The sequence below is a fragment of the Mobula hypostoma genome, chromosome 15 (assembly GCF_963921235.1).
Source record: "Mobula hypostoma chromosome 15, sMobHyp1.1, whole genome shotgun sequence".
NCBI lineage: Eukaryota > Metazoa > Chordata > Chondrichthyes > Myliobatiformes > Myliobatidae > Mobula > Mobula hypostoma.
In genome coordinates, this window is record NC_086111.1 from 12,352,348 (window position 1) to 12,366,929 (window position 14,582).

Sequence of the window (14,582 nt, forward strand, 5' to 3'; positions counted from 1 at the left end):
TTTACACTGGGAAGGGTTTACACCGGGAAAGAGTTTCCCCTGGGAAGGGTTTACATCAGGCAGAGTTTACACTTGGAAGGGTTTACACCGGGAAGGGTTTGCACCGGAAAGGGTTTACACAGGTAAGGTTTTACACCAGGCAGGGTTTACGCCAGGAAGGGTTCACAGCAGGCAGAGTTTACACTGGGAAGGTTTTACATGGGGAAGAGTTTACTTTGGGAAGAATTCACACTGGGAAGGATTTTCACTGGGAAGGGTTTACACTGGAAAGGGTTTACACCGGTAAGCTTTTACAACGGGAAGGGTTTACACTGGGAAGTGTTTACACCGGGAAGGGTTTAAACTGGGAAGGTTTTACACCGGGAAGGGTTTACAGCAGGCAGAGTTTACACTGGGAAGCGTTTACATCAAGCAGAGTTTACACTGGGAAGGGTTTACACCGCAAAGTCTTTACACAGGTAAGGGTTTACACCAGGCAGGGTTTACACCAGGAAGGGTTCACACCAGGAAGGGTTTATTCTGGGAAGGGTTTAGAACAGGCAGAGTTTACACTGGGAAGGGTTTACACTGGGAATGTTTTGCACCGGGATGGGTTTACATCAGGCAGAGTTTACACTGGGAATAGTTTACACTGGGAAGGGATTACACTGTGAAGAATTTAAAACCGCGTCGGATTTGAACTGGGAAGGGTTTACACAGGTAAGGGTTTGCACCAGAAAGGGTTTACACAGGTAAGGGTTTACACCAGGCAGGGTTTATACCAGGAAGGGTTCACACCAGGCAGAGTTTACACTGGGAAGGGTTTGCACCGGAAAGGGTTTACACAGGTGATGGTTTACACCAGGCAGGGTTTACACCAGGAAGGGTTCACAGCCGGCAGAGTTTACGCCGGGATGGGTTTACACGGGGAAGAGTTTACATCAGTCAGAGTTTACACTGGAAAGGGTTTACACAGGTAAGGGTTTACACCAGTCAGGATTTACACCAGGAAGGGTTCACACCAGGCAGGGTTTACACTGGGAAGGGTTTACACTGGGAAGGTTTACACTGGGATGTGTTTACACTGGGAAGGGTTTACACTGGAAAGGGTTTACACTGGGAAGGGTTTACACTGGGAAGGGTTTACACCGGAAACGGTTTGCACCGGGAAGGGTTTACACCAAGCAGGGTTTACACCAGGAAGGGTTCACAATCGGCAGAGTTTACACCGGGAATGGTTTACACGGGGAAGAGTTTACATCAGTCAGAGTTTTCACTGGGAAGGGTTTACACTGGGGAGGGTTTACATAGGTAAGGGTTTATACCAGGCAGGGTTTACACCAGGAAGGGTTCACACCAGGAAGGGTTACATTGGAAAGTGTTTAGAACAGGAAGCGTTTACACCGGGAAGGGTTTACGCTGGGAAGGTTTTGCACCGGGAAGCGTTTACATCAGGCAGAGTTTACACTGGGAAAGGTTTGCACCGGGAAGGGTTTACACTGTGAAGGGTTTACACTGGAAATGGTTTACACTGTGAAGGGTTTAAACCAGAAAGGGTTTGCACTAGGAAGGGAATACATCAGGCAGAGTTTACACTTAGAAGGGTTTACACCAGGCAGGGTTTGCACCACGAAGGGTTCACACCAGGCAGAGTTTACACTGGGAAGGGTTTACACTGGGAAGGGTTTACACTGGAAAGGGTTTACACTGGGAAGGGTTTACATTAGGCAGCGTTTACACTTGGAAGGGTTTACACCGGGAAGGGTTTACACCGGAAGGGGTTTACACCAGGAAGGGTTTGCACCGGAAAGGGTTTACACAAGTAAGGGTTTACACCAGGAAGGGTTCACAGCAGGCAGAGTTTACACTGGGAAGGGTTTCCACGGGGAAGAGTTTACTCTGGGAAGGGTTCACACCGGGAAGGATTTTCACTGGGAAGTGTTTACACTAGGAAGGTTTTACACCAGGAAGGATTTACACTGGGAAGGGGTTACACCGGAAAGGGTTTACACAGGCAAGGGTTTACACTAGGGAGGGTTTACACCAGGAAGGATGTACACCGTGACGGGTTTACACCAGGCAGGATTTAGACTAGTAAGGGTTTACACTGGGAAGGGTTTATACTGGCAAGGGCTTACACTGAAGGGTTTTCACTTGGAAGGGTTTACATTGGGAAGGGTTTACACCGGGATGGGTTTACTCTGGGAGGGTTTACACCGGGAAGGATTTACACAGGGAAGGGTTTACACTGGAAAGGTTTTTCACCGGGAAGAGTTTACATCAGGCAGAGTTTACACTGGGAAGGGTTTACACCAGGAAGGGTTTGCACTGGGAAGGGTTTATACAGGTAAGGGTTTACACCAGGCAGGGTTTACACCAGGAGGGATGTATACTGGGAGGGGTTTACACCAGGCAGGGTTTACACTAGGAAGGGTTTACACTGGGAAGGGTTTGCACTGGAAAGATTTTACACTGGGAAGGGTTTGCACCGGGAAGTAATCTCGGGATTGCTATCTGTGCCACGTGCTAGCGAGGGCAAGAATAGTCGGATCAGGCAGGTGAATGCGTGGCTGAGGGACTGGTGTAGGGGGCAGGGCTTCAGATTCTTGGATAATTGGGATCTCTTCTGGGGGAAGCATGACCTGTTCAAAAAGGACAGGTTACACCTGAACCCGAAGGGGACCAATATCCTGGTGGGAAAGTTTAATTGAGCTGTTAGGGAGGGTTTAAACTAATTTGGCAGGGGGATGGGAACCTGAATGATAGAGCGGAGGAAGGGGAAAACAGAAATTAATCTAAGATAGTGAGCAGTAAAGATGTCAGGAAAGACAGGCAGGTGATGGGGCAAATTTGTAGCCATTGGGATGAGTTGCAGTGCAATAAAGTTGCAGTGAAATCAAAGCAAAATGTATCAAATAGGTGTTGTACTTAAATGCACGCAGCATAAGGAATAAGGTGGATGATCTTGTTGTACAGCTACAGATTGGCAGGTATGATATTGTGGCCATCACTGAGACCTGGCTAAAGGATGCATGTCTCTGGGAGCTGAACGTCCAAGGATACACAGTGTATCAGAAGGATAGGAAGGTAGGCAGAGGGGGAGGTGTGGCTTTATTGGTAAGAAATGATATTAAATCATTAGAAAGAGGTGATATAGGATCGGAAGGTGCAGAATCTTTATGGGTTGTGCTAAGAAATAGCAGGGGTAAAAGGACCCTGATGGCAGTTATTTATAGGCCTCCAAACAGCTGCAGGGATGTGGACTACAAATTACAACTGGAAATAGAATAGGCTTGTCTGAAGGGCAGTGTTATGATAATTGTGGGGGATTTTAACATGCGAGTAGATTGGGAAAATCAGGTCAGCACTGGATCTCAAGAGAGAGAATTTGTAGAATCTCTGCGAGATGGCTTTTTAGATCAGCTTGTTGTTAAGCCCACTAGGGGATCGGCTGTACTGGATTGGGTATTGTGTAATGAACCGGGGGTGATTAGAGTGATTGAGGTGAAGGAACCCTTAGGAGGCAGTGATCATAACATGATTGAGTTCACTGTGAAATTAGAAAAAGAGAAGCCGAAATCTGATGTGTCGATATTTCAGTGGAGTAAAGGAAATTACAGTGGCATGAGAGAGGAACTAGCCAAAGTTGACGGGAAAGGGACACTGGCGGGAAAGACAGCAGAGCAGCAGTGGCTGGAGTTTATGTGAGAAATGAGGAATGTGCAAGACAGGTATATTCCAAAAAAAAAGAAATTTTCGAGTGGAAAAAGGATGCAATCGTGGTTGACAAGAGAAGTCAAAGCCAAAGTTAAAGCAAAGGAGAGGGCATACAAGGAAGCAAAAGTTAGTGGGAAGACAGAGGATTGGCAAGTTTTTAAAACCTTACAAAAGGAAACCAAGAAGGTCGTTAAGAGAAAAAAGATTAACTATGAAAGGAAGCTAGCAAATAATATCAAAGAGGATACTAAAAGCTTTTTCAAGTATATAAAGAGTAAAAGGCAGGTGAGAGTAGATATAGGACCGATAGAAAATGATGCTGGAGAAATTGTAATGGGAGCTAAGGAGATTGTAGAGGAACTGAACGAGTATTTTGCATCAGTCTTCACTGAGGAAGACATCAGCAGTATACTGGACACTCAAGGGTGGCAGGGAAGAGAAGTGTGCGCAGTCACACTTACGACAGAGGAAGTACTCAGGAAGCTGAATAGGCTAAAGGTAGATAAATCTCCTGGACCAGATGGAATGCACCCTCGTGTTCTGAAGGAAGTAGCTGTGGAGATTGCAGAGGCATTAGTGATGATCTTTCAAAAGTCGATAGATTCTGGCATGGTTCTGGAAGACTGGAAGATTGCAAATGTCACTCCGCTATTTAAGAAGGGGGCAAGGAAGCAAAAAGGAAATTATAGACCTGTTAGCTTGACATCAGCGGTTGGGAAGTTGTTGGAGTCGATTGTCAAGGATGAGGTTACAGAGTACCTGGAGGCATATGAGGCAGAACTCAGCATGGATTCCTTAAAGGAAAATCCTGCCTGACAAACCTATCACAATTTTTTGAGGAAATTACCAGTAGGCTAGACAAGGGAGATGCAGTGGATGTTGTATATTTGGATTTTCAGAAGGCCTTTGACAAGGTGCCACACATGAGGCTGCTTAATAAGATAAGAGCCCATGGAATTACAGGAAAGTTAAATACGTGGATAGAGCTTTGGCTGATTGGCAGGAAACAGAGAGTGGGAATAAAGGTATCCTATTCTGGTTGGCTGCCGGTTACCAGTGATGTTCCACAGGGATCAGTGTTGGGGCCGCTTCTTTTTACATTGTACATCAACGATTTGGATTATGGAATAGATGGCTTTGTGGCTAAGTTTGCTGATGATACGAAGATAGGTGGAGGGGCCGGTAGTGCTGAGGAAACGGACAGTCTGCAGAGAGACTTGGATAGATTGGAAGAATGGGCAGAGAAGTGGCAAATGAAGTACAATGTTGGAAAGCGTATGGTTATGCACTTTGGCAGAAAAAATAAACGGGCAGACTATTATTTAAATGGGGAAAGAATTCAAAATTCTGAGATGCAACGGGACTTGGGAGTCCTCGTACAGGATACCCTTAAAGTTAACCTCCAGGTTGAGTCAGTAGTGAAGAAGGCAAATGCAATGTTGGCATTCATTTCTAGAGGAATAGAGTATAGGAGCAGGGATGTGATGTTGAGGCTCTATAAGGCGCTGGTGAGACCTCACTTGGAGTACTGTGGGCAGTTTTGGTCTCCTTATTTAAGAAAGGATGTGCTGACGTTGGAGAGGGTACAGAGGAGATTCACTAGAATTATTCCAGGAATGAGAGGGTTAACATATGAGGAACGTTTGTCCGCTCTTGGACTGTATTCCTTGGAGTTCAGAAGAATGAGGGGCGACCTCATAGAAACATTTCGAATGTTAAAAGGCATGAACAGAGTGGATGTGGCAAAGTTGTTACCTTTGATGGGGGAGTCTAGTACGAGAGGGCATGACTACGAGAGGATAGAAGGGCGCCCATTCAGAACAGAAATGCGAAGAAATTTTTTTAGTCAGAGGCTGGTGAATCTGTGGAATTTGTTGCCACGGGCAGCAGTGGAGGCCAAGTCATTGGGTGTATTTAAGGCAGAGATTGATAGGTATCTGAGTAGCCAGGGCATCAAAGGTTATGGTGAGAAGGTGGGGGAGTGGGACTAAATAGGAGAATGGATCAGTTCATGATAAAATGGCAGAGCAGACTCGATGTGCCGAATGGCCTACTTCTGCTCCTTTGTCTTATGGTCTTTTGGTCTTATGGGTTTACATCAGGCAGAGTTTACACTGGGACGGGTTTACACTGGGAAGGTTTTACACCAGGCAGGGTTTACACTGGGAAGGGTTTACTCTGGGAAGGGTTTATACCAGGCAGGGTTTACACCAGGAAGGATTTACACCGGGAAGGGTTTACACTGGGAAGGGTTTACACCGGAAAGTGTTTACACCAGGAAAGGTTTACACTGGGAAGGGTTTACACCAGGAAGGGTTTACATCAGGAGGGGTTTACACTGGGAAGGGTTTACACCAGGACGGGTTTACACTGGGAAGGGTTTACACTGGGAAGGTTTTACACCAGGCAGGGTTTACACTGGGAAGGGTTTACTCTGGGAAGGGTTTACTCTGGGAAGGGTTTACACCAGGCAGGGTTTACACCGGGAAGGGTTTACACCAGGAAGGGTTTACAACCGGAAAGGGTTTACACTAGGCAGGGTTTACACCAGGAAGTGTTTACACCAGGAAAGGTTTACACCGGAATGGTTTTACACTGGGACGGGTTTACACTGGGACGGGTTTACACTGGAACGGGTTTACACTGGGAAGGGTTTACACCGGGAAGGGTTTACACTGGGAAGGGTTTACTCTGGGAAGGGTTTACACCAGGCAGGGTTTATATCAGGAAGGGTTTACACCGGAACGGGTTTACACTGGGACGGGTTTGCACCGGGAAGGGTTTACACAGCGATGAGTTTACACTGGGAAGGGTTTACATCAGGCAGAGTTTACACTGGGAAGGGTTTACAATGGGAAGGGTTTACACTGGGAAGGGTTTACACTGGGAAGGTTTTACACCAGGCAGGGTTTACACCAGGAAGGGTTTACACCGGGAAGGGTTTACACTGGGAAGGGTTTACGCCGGAAAGGGTTTACACAGGTAAGGGTTTATGCTAGGCAGGTTTTACACCAGGAAGGGTTTACACCAGAACAGGTTTACACTGGGAAGGGTTTACACCAGGCAGGGTTTACACTGGGAAGGGTTTACTCTGGGAAGGGTTTACACCAGGCAGGGTTTACACCAGGAAGAGTTTACACTGGGAAGGGTTTACACAGGTAAGGGTTTACACCAGGCAGGGTTTACACCAGGAAGGGTTTACACCAGAACGGGTTTACACTGGGACGGGTTTGCACCGGGAAGGATTTACACTGGGATGGGTTTACACCAGGAAGGGTTTACACCAGGAAGGGTTTACACCAGGAAGGGTTTACACTGGGAAGGGTTTACATCCGGCAGAGTTTACACTGGGAAAGGTTTACACTGGGAAGGGTTTACACCAGGAAGGGTTAACACTGGGAAGGGTTTACACCGGAAAGGGTTTACACTGGGATGCTAGTGTGTTGCCTTTTGTTATTCGGGTACTCGTACATACAGCCTGTAATGAATTATTTAAGCAAGCAAAGAATTGTTAATCAAAAATGTATTTTTTATATTACTCAATTATTAATGAAACATTGAATATACAGCACTCCTTCTTGCTTAGCTATAAACTCTAACTGAAAATAGAATGCATCTCCAGCTCTCTCTGTCTCTCTCTCACTCTCACAGTATATTCACTGTGTTCTGTATAATGTAACCATTACACAGATCTACATAAATATCCACAGCATTTTAAATCTTCAATTTTCCCATTCAGGCCTAAAGATGTCATCACTGTGGAGGATTTCTTGGTTCTGTGACTTGCAAAACAATCTCAGGTTCTGGGGCCTCTTTCATGGTGGTGGTAGGATTTGAATTTTGAACTGCAGGAAGTTGTTCTGATTGCTCTGGCCTCTTATCTTCTCTAACAATTGACTATGCTCTTCTCAACTGATGGATGTGTCATCTGCAGATGAGATCAACACAAACTCCACTGTTTAGGAGAGTGGTACTATTCTGTCCTGAATTTTTCCAAGTACTCACTTTTGTTCATCTCACTCCAGTGGTGCTAGAAAGTTTGTGAACCCTGTGGAATTTTCTCTTTTTCTGCATATGTATGACCTAAAATGTGATCCAATCTTCACCGAAGTCCTAAACTAGATAAAGGGAACACAAAAACATTATTTATGTATTGGGAAAAATTATCCAATATTGCATGTATTTGTTGGAAAAAGTATGTGAACCTTTGGGTAATGTATTTTACAAAAGCTATCTGGAGTCAGGTGTTCCAATCAATCAGATGAGATTGGAGCTGTGGGTTGCAGAGGTGCCCTGCCCTATAAAAAAGACACACAGTCAGGTTACTGACAGAGCCTGCTCTTCGCAAGAAAAATCTGTTTATGTGTACCACGCCGTGATCAAAACAACTTTCAGAGGACCTTAGAAGAAGAATTGTAGAGATGCATGAAGCTGGAAAGGATACAAATGTGTTCATCAGTCCACAGTAAGAGTAATTGTCTACAAATGAAGGAAACTCAGTACTGTTGCTACTCTCCTTAGGAGTGGGCATCCTGCAAAGATCACAGCAAGAGCACAACGTGCAGTGCTGAGGGTGAAAAAGAACCCAAGGGTGACAGCAAAAGACCTGCAGAAATCTCTAGAACTTTCTAAAGTCTATGTTCATGTGTCCACTATAAGAAAAGTCAGTGAACAAGAATGGTGTTCAACGACACAAAGCCAGGCATCATAGCAGCTAACGTTCCCTCTCGGGTGTATGCGCACAAACGAATTTAAACCGTGCACAAAAGATTGTGACCCTCTACCTCATTGGCATGTTAAGTAGATTTTATGATTGTACGTAATCATATTTCCTTTTCTGGTTTCTGATCGAACGGTGTTGACAATATGGAGTTTGCAATGATTTGTCTGTGGATTTTAGAACTAGCTTATTTACACTGTCTTTATTGAAGAAATTACTCAGTGTGCACATATTGTTGTCACTGGGCAAAAACTGCACAGTACAAGATTTTTGCATAACTGGGCATTACAAATTAGAGGGAACATTGACTGTAGCTGATTCAGGAACCCGTCTGTTGCAGGTGACAGCCTCTGTTTAGCGCAGAGATGAGTAAAACTCACGGAACAGCAAGCTGAATCAGTTTGTTACTTGCCTCTGGTCCTGACACGCTGACCTTTTCAATAAGGCACAGCGCTGAAATTGTCCAAACCTTGGACCATTCCTTGCTCTTAGACCTATGCTCTGCTGCTTCAATATGCTCTTGGCCTCGCTACCTGATTTGGCCCATACCTGACTTTTCCAATTTGGCCCATCACTTAATTCGATCAGACCTCAGGTCTTTTCTCGTTCTCTTGCCCAGGCTCTGCCTTGACTCTGCCTCGCCTCGGTTCTGCCACATCCAATCGCCTCCAAGTCTGCTCTAGCAATGGCTCATTCCTCTCTCGGTTTCACCTGTCTCCTTGAGTTGCTCTCCCCTCCCCCCACCTTTTAACCCTACTCCTTATCTTTTTTTTCTCCAGTCTTGTCGACTGCACTCTTTTCCAACTCAGCATTTTGTGTGTGTTGCTTGGATTTCGAGCATCTGCAGATTTTCTCTGGTCTGTGTTAGTTGTTTGTTTGTTTTGTTTGTCACTGGCAAGTAGTCACTCAGCTTCACCAGCACCACATTAAGCCGGAAGTTTCAAGATGGCGCTGATGAAATATGTCTTACGGTGCAGATGTAATATGTCTTATTCCTCGTTTTCAGGAGTGATTGAAACTCATCTGCCACAATCTATGCTGTATTGTCACTGACTATGTGTTCTGGAACACCAATCCTTGAGAAGAGGCTTCTCAACACATCAACAAGGCTATAGTGGAGGCTATAGGGAACACTTCTGGCCACTTTGTAGCTGCACCAGGAAATTTGTGCCCATGAGTGGTCTGGCAAAATCCTCTGCCAGGCCATTCCCAGGGATTACGAGGTGCTGCTGTTGGCATCTTCTGGACATGTTGGCATCCCAAACAGTGTATAGCAAGCTACTCGATCTGCTGATTGATTCCAGGCCAGCGAAAGCTTCGAGCCAACACTTTCATTTTGACCATACCTAGATGACTAGCATGTAGCTCCTCCAACACTTTAGCTCTTAGCTTGCACGGTACAAGAGCTCTTAATTCCCACATAAAGCAACTTTCATCAAGCGCAAATTCACCTGGCACTGGTATAAATGGGGGAGATCATGGAGTTCCCTCCCTAACAGCACTGTGAGTGTACAACTCAGGGACTGCAGCAGTTCAAGAAGGCAGCTCATCACCATCTTCTCATGGGCAACTTACGATGGGCAATGAATGATGGCTTAGCTGGCGACACCCACATCCCATAAATGAATAAATTTAAAAATGTGATTTCTGCTGGACATTCCAGCCATTTTGAGTCAACATGTAGACCTGAGTTTTTTTTCCTGGTTTCCCTTTGGATTATGGCTGCTATTATAGGGAGACCTTTAATTTGCATTATGGAGAATGTGTCAAGAGGAGTGTCCGCTTTTGGAAATTTTTCATGTATTTTCTTTTCCTTGCTTCCATCTCCATCTGTAGGTAGGCGCAAGCTAATTCCACCTTGCTGTAGTGTTTCCCTCCAGAAAGGTTTGAGAAGATATCCACTATCCTGGGAGAGGGTTTTGATCTACATTCAGTATTGGGTTTATGGTGACCTGAAATTCACCACAGATCCTGGCAGACACATTCTTCTTGGCTACTAAGACCACTGGTGTTGCCCATGGGCTCCATTTACCCTTGGAAAGAACTTGTTCAGCCTCCATGTGATGTAGCTCTTTGGCTACATTATTTCAGATGGTATAAGGAACCAGATAGGCTTTGTAAAACTTGGGCATAACAGTTTCATCTTACACTATTTTATCTTTGATATGTTTGAGTTTTCCAGTGCCATCCCTGAACACCATTGTGGGCATCATCCACTACCTTTCTTAATTCTCTTTCAGTTGACCCTATTGCAGGGGATGTGGCATGCACCTAGTCGATGGATTTCCAGTCAAGTTCTAGTTGTCTCAGCCACTCATGACCTTATTATGCTGGTCCTCCTTTTTTTTCACCACATAGCAGCCCAATGTGGCTAGTTGGCTATTGTATGTCACAGTTACAAATGTCATTCCTACCAGAGTTATTTTTTCTCCAGTGTAAGTTCTTAGTTGGATATCCGCAGGGTTTAGTTCAGTATCTTTGAAATGCCATTCAAGCTCATTTTGTGGAATGACTGAAACAGCTGAGCCAGTGTCCAATTTCGTTTTAATTAATTTGCCATTCACTTCTGGTGTAAGCCATATTGCTTGTCTATTGTTAGATTTCACATTGTAAATCTCAAGGCTACCTAGACCTGTGTCACTCTCAACATTACTAGTTTTCTCATCAACAGCATTTCTGTTTTGTTCATTCTCACTTTCATTCCTGACTGCAGTTCAATTACATCTCTTCCTGCTGTTTCCATTGATGCAGGTTTTTCAACTACTCTTTTAAATGTAAGTTGTCCTTCAGTTAGGAGCCATTTTTGAATGCTTTCTTGTAAGATTCCATAAATTAAGTGATCTGTCAGTGTATCATTAAGCCCATCACTGAACTATTTAGAAGTGGGCTCCTCTTCCTTTTGATTCCACTTATGAAACCTAAATCATTTTGTAATCAGCAACGGTTTTGGTCCAAATATTCCTGCATTATTTCACGCTATCAGTAAAAACTCATTTCAGTTGGTGTGTTGGAGCAGTTAAACTTCTAAACAAACTGTATGCTTTTAAACCACATGTACTGAGCGAAACTGGCACTCACTTCTCATTAGCTATTTCGTTTGGTTCAAAATACTGCTCAATTCATTCAGTATGCATATTCCAGTTACCTCTTGTGCAATTGAACACGTGCATCATTCCAATTCCGACGTAGAACATAGAACATAGAAATCTACAGCATTTAACTGGCCTTTTGGCCCACAATGTTGTGCCAACCATGTAACCTACTCTAGAGTCTGCCTAGCACATAGCCCTCCATGCTTCTAAGCTCCATGTACCTATGTAAGAGGCTCTTAAAAGACCCTATTGTAACTGCTTCTACCACTGTCACCGGCAGTGTATTCTACACACCCACCAGTCTCTGTGTGAAAATCATTCCCCTGACATCCCCTCAGTACCTAGTTCCAAGCACCTTAAAACTATGATCCCTCATGTTAGCCATTTTAGCCCTGGTAAAAAGCCTATCAATCGACCAATACCTCTCATCATCTTATACACCTCTATCAGGTCACCTCTCATCCTCTGTCACTTCAAGGAGAAAATGTCAAGTACACTTAACCTATTCTCATAAGGTACGTGCTCCAATCCTCTTTTCTGCACTCTATAGTATCCACATCCTTCTTGTAGTGAGGTGACCAGAACTGAACACGGTACTCCAAGTGGGGTCTGGCCAAAGTCTTCTTTAGCAGTAAAATTACCTCTCGGCTCTTAAACTCGATCCCACAGTTGATGAATGCCAATACACCATTTGCCTTTTTAACAACACTGTCAACCTGCGCAGCAGCTTTGAGTGTCCTATCGACATGGACCCCAAGATCTCGCTGATCCTCCACACTGCCAAGCATCGTACCATTTATATTATATTCTGGCTTTAAATTGGACCTACCGAAATGAACCACTTCACACTTATCTGAGTTACATAGAAACATAGAAAATAGGTGCAGGAGTAGGCCATTCGGCCCTTCAAGCCTGCACCACCATTTATTATGATCATGGCTGATCATCCAACTCAGAACCCCGCCCCAGCCTTCCCTCCATACCCCCTGACCCCTGTAGCCACAAGGGCCATATCTAACTCCCTCTTAAACATAGCCAATGAACTGGCCTCAACAGTTTCCTGTGGCAGAGAATTCCACAGATTCACCACTCTCTGTGTGAAGAAGTTTTTCCTAATCTCGGTCCTAAAAGGCTTCCCCTCTATCCTCAAACTGTGGCCCCTCGTTCTGGACTTCGCCAACATCGGGAACAATCTTCCTGCATCTAGCCTGTCCAATCCCTTTAGGATTTTATACGTTTCAATCAGATCCCCCCTCAATCTTCTAAATTCCAACGAGTACAAGCCCAGTTCATCCAGTCTTTCTTCTTATGAAAGTCCTGCCATCCCCGGAATCAATCTGGTGAACCTTCTTTGTACTCCCTCTATGGCAAGGATGTCTTTCCTCAGATTAGGGGACCAAAACTGCACACAATACTCCAGGAGTGGTCTCACCAAGGCCTTGTACAACTGCAGTAGTACCTCCCTGCTCCTGTACTCGAATCCTCTCGCTATAAATGCCAGCATACCATTTGCCTTTTTCACCGCCTGCTGTACCTGCATGCCCACTTTCAATGACTGGTGTATAATGACACCCAGGTCTCGTTGCAGCTCCCCTTTTCCTAATCGGCCACCATTCAGATAATAATCTGTTTTCCTATTTTTGCCACCAAAGTGGATAACTTCACATTTATCCACATTAAATTGCATCTGCCATGAGTTTGCCCACTCACCCAACCTATCCAAGTCACCCTGCATCCTCTTAGCATCCTCCTCACTGCTAACACTGCCACCCAGCTTCGTGTCATCCGCAAACTTGGAGATGCTGCATTTAATTCCCTCACCCAAGTCATTAATATATATTGTAAACAACTGGGGTCCCAGCACTGAGCCTTGCGGTACCCCACTAGTCACCGCCTGCCATTCTGAAAAGGTCCCGTTTATTCCCACTCTTTGCTTCCTGTCTGCTAACCAATTCTCCACCCACACCAATACCTTACCCCCAATACCGTGCGCTTTAAGTTTGCACACTAATCTCCTGTGTGGGACCTTGAAGTCCATCTGCCACTTCTCAGCACAGCTGTACGCTCTGACAACCCTCCAAACTATCCACAACACCCCCAACGTTTGTGTCATCAGCAAACTTACTGATCCACCTTTCTACTTCTTCATCCAGGTCATTTATAAAAATCACAAAGAGGAGGAGTCCCAGAACAGATCCCTGAGGCACACCACTGGTTGCCAGACTCCATGCAGAATATGAACCATATGTAGCCAGCCATTTCTGCTCTTCCTTTTTTAAAAATTTATGATTATCACATGGTAGTCACTGTTTGTGAACCTATGAATGTGTCCATTTTCTGACTTTTTTAACCTAACTGTCTTCTCTCTCTCCATTCCAAAGAGAGAAGTTCTGCTCTGCTTTTTTTAAAACTCTAACATCTCACCGTGCTTTTTTTAAATTCAAAGCTCTCACTGCCCTTCAACAGGTAGGTAGTCATCTTGGACACCACTATTATGATTTGGAACTCCAAAACATGAAACTAATTGAAAGCAAAAGCAAGGAGCTGGGGATGCAAGTCTTAGTTTCAGTTTTACTTTAAGCAAGGTGCGCACATATGATGTGGTGGTGTGATGATGTATGATTTAGCAGATTAGGAGAATGGGCAGAGAAGTGACAGATGACAGGTGAGAGTGTTGAACCTTTGGTTGAAGGAATGAAAGCATAGACTATTCCCTAAACTGTGAGAAAATTCAAAAATCTCAGGAGCAAAGGGTGCAGGATTCCCAAAAGGTTAACTTGCAGGTTGAGTTGGTGACAAGGAAGGAAAATACAATATTAGTATTTATTTCGAGAACACAAGAATATAAAAACAAGGATGTAATGCTAAGGCTTTAGATGGCACTGGTGAGGCCTCACGTGGAGTATTGTGAGCAGCTTTGGGCCCCTTATCTAAGAAAGGATGTAATGGCGTTGGAGAAGGTTCAGAGGAGGTTCATTGAAATGATTCCAGGATTGAAAGCCATTTAAGGATTATATGAGGAGCATTTGATGGATCTGGGCCTGTACTTGCTGAAATTTAGAAGAATGAGCGGA

General features: G+C 44.7%; 1 protein-coding gene across 1 annotated transcript in view; it reads right to left on the reverse strand.

The window, feature by feature from the left end:
* LOC134356700 (rhodopsin) overlaps positions 1–14,582 on the reverse strand; it is a 143,828-nt gene that overhangs the window by 122,941 nt on the left and 6,305 nt on the right. The window lies entirely within an intron of this gene.